Source organism: Urocitellus parryii, chromosome 14 (assembly GCF_045843805.1).
Source record: "Urocitellus parryii isolate mUroPar1 chromosome 14, mUroPar1.hap1, whole genome shotgun sequence".
NCBI classification, from domain to species: Eukaryota; Metazoa; Chordata; class Mammalia; order Rodentia; family Sciuridae; genus Urocitellus; species Urocitellus parryii.
Window position 1 is genome coordinate 5,044,371 of NC_135544.1, and position 7,392 is coordinate 5,051,762.

The 7,392-nt window shown below is 38.5% G+C and overlaps 1 non-coding gene across 1 annotated transcript; it reads left to right on the forward strand.

Annotated features, from left to right (window-relative positions):
• The first annotated feature begins 6,548 nt into the window (after window positions 1-6,548).
• Window positions 6,549-6,621, forward strand: Trnav-uac (transfer RNA valine (anticodon UAC)). Its single transcript has one exon. It is a non-coding gene; the product is annotated as a tRNA-Val (tRNA).
• The last annotated feature ends 771 nt before the right edge of the window (window positions 6,622-7,392 follow it).

Consider the following 7,392-nt stretch of genomic DNA (forward strand, 5'->3'; position numbering starts at 1 on the left):
TTTTATCAAAATGGTAAACAGTAGCGAGATAGCGTAATGATAGGCAATCAGCAGCATCTTGATTAAAAATATAGACAGGGGAAAACTTCAGGATGGACCAGGCAAGAAAGCATGAGGTTGAAAAGACCTTTCCCTAAGCATGGTGACAGTTGCTATGGAAACCAGGCTTAGGCAAGAGCAACAAATGGTGCCTCAAATAATAGTAGCAGATAGCTCCTAATCAGGGTGGTAGATCATACTTGGCCTTATGACCACTTGAGAGGTTTCTATTTAAAGCCTACACTGACACCTCAAACCCCCTGCCTCCCACCTCAGGGTCTGAATACAATCATAATAATCCATCTACTGTGTCTAAAATCAATAAGAGACCTACTTATATCCTATACATGAAATGGAGTTAAAACAGGAATATTTTTACGTCAGTGCTGTCACAGCATTGTTGCTGTCCCATTAACTCCTACTGACCACACCAGGCCTTCCCATTTTTGCCACTCTTGCACAGTCATCCAAGGGCCTTTGGCCATTTTTTTCTCCCCAGGGTGCTACCAGATAAAGGATCAGAGGTTGGGTCTTTGGAGACTGGAACCTTATAGATAAGAATTTATTATAGAACACACCCTTCCACCTTTTCTTCCATTTTTCCTTCCTTCCTCCCTCTTTTTTTATAAGACCCATGCTATAGTTCCTGCAGAACTAAATGATTCCATCCAAAATGGTCATTCCATCTTAGTCTTGGCCACTCACTTTGAATATCATTGTCTAGACCATCCTCATCTTGGGACATCTAAACTTCTAAGTGCTCCAGGATTCACTCTTTTTAAGTCTCTTGTCTTCACTATCTATACTCACTCCCTAGGTGATCTTATCCAGGCCCATAGTGTTACTTACTTTGCTGCTGCTGTAACAAATTACCTCACATTATCAACTTAAAAATATAATTTATTTTGACTCACTGTTTGAGAGATTTGAGTCCATGGTTGGCCCCGTCATTTATGGGTCTGTGGTGAAGCAGTACATCAAGGCAGGAACCATGGCAAAATTTCTCACCTCATGGCCAGGATGCAAAAGAGACAGGAAAAGGAAGGGGCTGAAGTCTCAATATCCCCTTCAAAGGAATACCCCACCACCACCAGAAGACCACCCAGGAAGCCCACCTCTTAAAGTTATCAACACTTCCCAACAGTACCAAGTTGTAGACTAAGCCTTTAACACATGAGCCTTTCAGGAACACTTAACCAAACAATAGCACCTTTAACTTTCACACAATCTCCAAGCTGATGACCTTTGTATCTCTAATACAAATATATAGCCCTGTCCTTGAATTCTTCAGCTCTCCACTGAAGTTCTCCATATGCCTATTGGCATTTAAAATTTAATATATTTAAAAACAAATCCTTAATTCCTCTCAACCTCATCTACTCCTACTTGCTCTTCCCTCAGCATCCGCCAACCCCCTAACCACCCAAATCCCAACCCCCCCATCCCTCGATCAGTGAATGGTAACTTTGTCCTTCCAACTGTTCAGGCCATTTGAAACCATTCTTGAATCTTCTCTTTCTCATACAGAGGCTAGCAAAGCCTGCTCTATCTACTCTGAAAACATATTCTGAATCACTATACCTATCACCATGTCTATCACTACTACCCTAGACTAAATTACCATCATCTTTCACCTGGATTGTTGTAATAACTTTCTAAGGGGTCTCCAGATTCCATACTTGCCCCTTTACAGACTGTTATCTACAGGGCATCCAGAGGGATCAATTAAATGCTGAATATTAGACGCCTCTGCTTAAACCTCTCCAACAGTTTCTCATCTCATTCAGAGACATAGACATTATCTGGCCCTGGATACCTCTCTGATTTATTGATTATCATAATGAATGCCCTTGTTCACTGCACTTGAGCCTGGTTCTCTCTGCTGTTTGGCAATTTTGGTCCCTTGCCAGTAGTGTTATTCCCCCCAGACATCCACAGGGCATGCTTCTATCTCCTTTTACTCGGGTTACTGTTTAAATTAAATCTTCTTAGATAGACTGTCTCTGAGCACTGTATCTAATATTATGTCTAACACATACATAAAAACACACACTCCCCTTACTTATAATTTTGTCCTGCTTTATTTTCCTTTATTATATTGCATTATACTGATCCTTTTTTTTTTTTTTTGTCTATTCCCTCTGCTAGAAAGTAAAGTCCATGAAAACACAGAATTTTGATCATGCTGTTCACTTCTATATAGAGAACGCCTAGAGAGTACCAGGACACATCCTGTGTGCTCAATGGATATTTGTGGAAAGACTAAATTAATTTCTAAATGAAAGAAAGTGGCCCTAGACTCACCTCCACCAACATGACATTATCTTCCCTGACAAAGGACAGTGGTCGCTGTTCCAACTGCCAGCAAGGAGGCGAGAGTGAAAGAGGCATTTGATGAACTTCAGACAGGATTAAGTGTAGAAAGGTTAAGTAGGAAGGGTTGGAGTGAAGGGTTGACTACTGCCCAAATGACACTGGACTTCACAGAAGTGCCAGAGATTACATATACAACAAATTACAGCATATCATACTCATGTGTGTACATACATGTGTATATTTAAATACGTACTATCTTAGTCTATCATGCTTGCCAAAACAAAATACCATAGACTGGGTATTTATAAACAATGAAATGTTATTTCTCATAATTCTAGACACTTGGAAACTCAAGATCAAGTTGCCAGACTTGGAGTCTGTGGAAGGTCTATTTCCATGGTTTGTAGATGGCAACTTCTCAATGTGTTCTCACATGGTGGAAGGGGAAAAGACTTCTCGGGCATCTTTAAGGGTGTTAATCCCTTTTATGAGGATTCTTATGACCTAATCACCTCCCAAAGTCCACCTCCTAACACCATCATATCGGTGACCAAGTTTCAACATAGGAATTATCGGAGAAGACAAATATTCAGATCACAGCATTCCACCTCTGGCTTCCCAAAACTCATATCTTTCCCACATACAAAATATATTCCAACAAACCCAGTAGCCAAAAAGTCTTAACTCATTTCATTCCAGCATCCAAAAAAAAATTATTTTTCCAGTCTTAGGGATAAAACCCAGGGCCCCATGTATGCTAGGCAGGTGCTCTACCAGTTAGCCACATTCTCAGTCCCTCCACATCAAATTTAAATGCTAATTCCCAAATGTCATCTGAAAAACATCTAAATCAGTTATGATTAAAATTCAGAGTTGAGTTCCTCCTGAGACAAATTGCTCTCTAGCTATGTGAAATCTAAGTAAGTTATACACTTCCAAAATACAACATGGAACAGCCATAGAATAGCAATTCCCATTCCAAAAAGGAAAAAAATAGGAAAGAATAACTGGTGTTGAGAAAATCTGAATCAAACAGAGGAAACAACATCAAATCTTAGGGTTCCAGAATAATCTTTGACTTGATATTCCACCTTCTAGACACACTGGAATATGGGTTGGACCCCCCACTTCCTAATACCATCACGTGGGTGATTAGATTTCAACATATGGATTTTAGGGGACACAAATATTCAGGTCATAGCACATAAGCACATGTATCATCTAACTCTTGCTTAGATTGTGTCAGAGAGGCTGCCTTCTAGGAGATGCTGAGAGCACCTATATCTGAGAAGGCTGAGATAATTAGTAGTAATTACTGGTTACACAGATCCACTGACAAAGCAAAACATTGGATATAAAAGCCACAATTTTAGTTACTGAGAAAAAATATCAGTTTAAATGGTAAATTTAACAGAGGAAAGAGTGCTAGAAAAGGCCCCTCTGAGTACCATAGTGTCCAATAAATAGGCAGAGCTTTATACCGAGGGATCTGAGAATGGGGGACAAACAGAGGACTTAGGTGTATGGGCCATCATCGGCCCTGGATTAGACTGCCTGAAGATGGAGGGACCCATTACTCTGTCAGAAGGTAAAATTCCAGTCCTGGGAGGAGAGTAATGCTACATTTGTTGTGAAAAGAGTGACTGAAGCACTAAAATTGGGACATAAAGTGGGTCAGTCTCAGAAATAAAAATGAGCCCAGTTCATGAACTTGGAGCACAACATCAGGGCACCTTAGGAGTCACTTGGAAATTCCTCTCATAGTGTGGGCCCAAGAGTTATAAGTTTGACCTATTTTAAAGTCAGACTTGGTCCTCGCTATAGGAAGAAAGGATTGTAGAAGCTATGGTCCAAGCTAGACAATACCTGAGCCCCATAATTACACAATGAACAATCCTAAATATTGCAAAATCTTTCCTGGATAAAAATTACATATAGAAACTGAGTATTGAGGATATATCAATAATGTATCAAAGTTAATGTGGGTGTATAAGCAGGGAAGACTAGAGTCTAAGAAGGAGGAAAATGTTTTTATTCAGGATGCTAAAAATAATAGCTTTGCATGCCATATTAAATACTACTGTTGAATGCCAACTAATTATATATTCTAAAATCTAGCTTACACCACTTTTATTCAAATATAGCAATATTTTTTAAACATTAAAGAAGTGAACCATCTGTTTAGCACACCTATGTAAAAAAAAATACTTTGCTACTTTAAAAATAACCATTACTTGATGACTTCAAAAGGTAAATTTCCTAGCAAAATGAGGATTAATTTTTATTACATAGATATAATTATTTTGGACAACTTTTTGCTTGAATAACTTCTTTTTTAATTATGGCATTTTATCTTCTCCTACCTCTTCTTTTCTGTCAAATAGCTTTCTTTATGTTGCCTCCAGGGAAGGAGGACATGATAGGCAAACATCTTGCCAGGGGTGCAGCTCCGTGGTAGAACACATGCTTAGCATGAAGAAAATCCCAGATTCAATATCCAGAATTTTACAAAAGAAATAGCCTAAGAGACTCTCTGTTCTGTGTTACCAAAGCCCAAGCCCTTAGAGGAATTTACAGAATTTAAGAACCTAATACTCACCCCACCCCATATTCGAAAAGAATTTCTCCTAGGTTAAAAAAGGTCTGAAGAAGGAAAGGAGAGTGAGGGCATTGGAAAAGGAGAGGCAGATGGGGGAGACAGAAGATAGATAATAAGAAACCAGTACATTCCTGGTGGAGGAGCCTGCACATCTCTCCAGAACTGGGAGGATGACAATCCCAGAAAAAGAGAAAATGGTTACATGGTGCTAATTCTAGGTGGTAATGAGTTCCACAGACTGGCAAAGACTCCTTCTAGCACAGCTCAGAAGCAGAAAAGACAGCTTCCAGAGGGAAGGGCCATCCTCTACTGGAAAAGTATAGTCGAGTCTTAAATAATGCTTTTGTAACTGTGTCCTCTAGTGTTACAGATGTAGAACAGTACTGTATCATACTCCGTGAGTGTAAAACCTCTTGTACCTGCTTTATGATACATAGTAGTGTCTGTGCTTTATCAGAGCTGTTTTAAAGATGTTACTCTAGAATGTTTTCTTTTCAGATAGTTATTGAGAAGCTTAAAAAAAATATATGGTTCCAGGTATCAAAACAGTAACAGAACTTTGCTGTTTTCTCGGGTTTTGTTTTGGTTTTGTTTTTTAACTCTCCCCGCTGCCCCACCACCCTTTTTCTAATGGAATGTGCTGGATGACTCTATAATTTTGTTCAGATGACTGCAGAACCTGGAAAATCTGTTGCTGCTATTGATGCATAACATATTGCTATTATTAGTCTTTTTATATAAATATAAATATATATAATTTGAATTTTTGGAAACTTTAGCTGTGCTGTCAACTTTGGAAAAAGTATCCCAGTTCACTGTGTTGAGTTGGCATTGTACAGAAATTAACAGCCATGTTAATCTAGAAATGTTAAACTTATTTTTTCCCATTTTTACAGGGGTAATGCATGTATTAAATATGGAAGGTCTTATCTATGTGGGTTTGATCACAAAAACTAATATTCTCTAAATAATGAAAAAAAAGAAATGAAGGGCCATGTAGACAAAGAACACCTTACCCACCACCTGCTCAGACGAGCCAAGAACCAGATGGGCTCCTGCCAGTCCACATGTCAGCACTACATGTGGCACCCTCAGATATTTCAACAAATATCTCAGAGCAGTGGGAAATCCTCAAAATTCACCAAGTTTCCATGTCCCGTAGTTCTGCATTGAGTCAAGATATAGCAACAAGGACTAAATTTATCCTCCTACCTGAAAAAGCAAAACAAATTACATAAAATAGTAGTTTTTAAGACACTGGATAGCAGATAAAGAAAGACAACTGTCCCTGGAAATGGGAAACAAAGGAGATGAGCCCTGTGGTTGCTCCAGCTTCTCTCCTTGAGAGAGTTTTCAAGATGCAGCTCAAAGAAGGAGAACGCAAGCAGAGCCCAGCGGACTTGTATTGAAGAGACAAACTTGAAAGCTTAGAGAGATCAAGAGTTTGTCAACATAGAATATCATATCCAGCAAAAATATCCTTCAAAAATGTAAGAGGAAAAAGACTTCTCCAGAACTATTTTTTAAAAGTGCCACCAAAAATAAATAAATAAATAAGAATAAGAATACCACATGAAAATATGGATATAGGGATGGTGATATAGCTCAGTTGGTAGAGTGCTTGCCTTACATGCATAAGGCCCTGGGTTCAATCCCCAGTACCACATATTAAAAAAAAAAAAAAAGAAAATATGGATAAACACAAAGGAATAAATTCCACAGGAAAAAGTAACTACATGTGTAAATATGTAAGTCTTTTCTTATTATTTAACCCCTGTAAAATAGAATTGTTCAAACATAAATAATAACAATGTATTGTGGGCTTATGGCATAGGCCTAAGTAAAATGTATAACAGCAATAGCATTAAGGCTGGGAACGGAGAGAAGTAATGATCTTTTGCTATGTGTGAAGTGGTAGTATAATATCACTTGAGCATAGACTGTGAGAAGTCAAAGGTGTATGAATACAAACCGATGACTAACAAAACAAGAGTTATGGCTTATAAGAACAAAAAGAGATTAAGATGGAATGACAAAAATTATTTCATCTAAAAGAAAACAGTAAAAGACAGCATTGAGCTCCACCAGGAGATCCAAGTTCCAGTCCCAGCTCTATCTCTGGATGATGGTAGGAATCTAATCACAATGTCTCTTTGGACCCCAGTTTTTCTCCCTATAAAATGGGTGTTTGGAATAGAGTCTAGCTTAGTTACTAGACGATATGCAAGCCTTCATTGAGCTCTAATATTCTGTAGCTTCTGATCTCTTTTCCAGAATGTCATCTGAGATTTTAGTGATTAGAGAATCAAGGGTGGCTCAGGAAAACCTCCACTAGAGGTTCCATCAGAAAAGAAGATCACTCAAGGTCTCTTGATGAGACCTGAACTCACATCTTATCTTCTTCTGACCAGCAGAAACCCAGTCACAATGAGACTCTT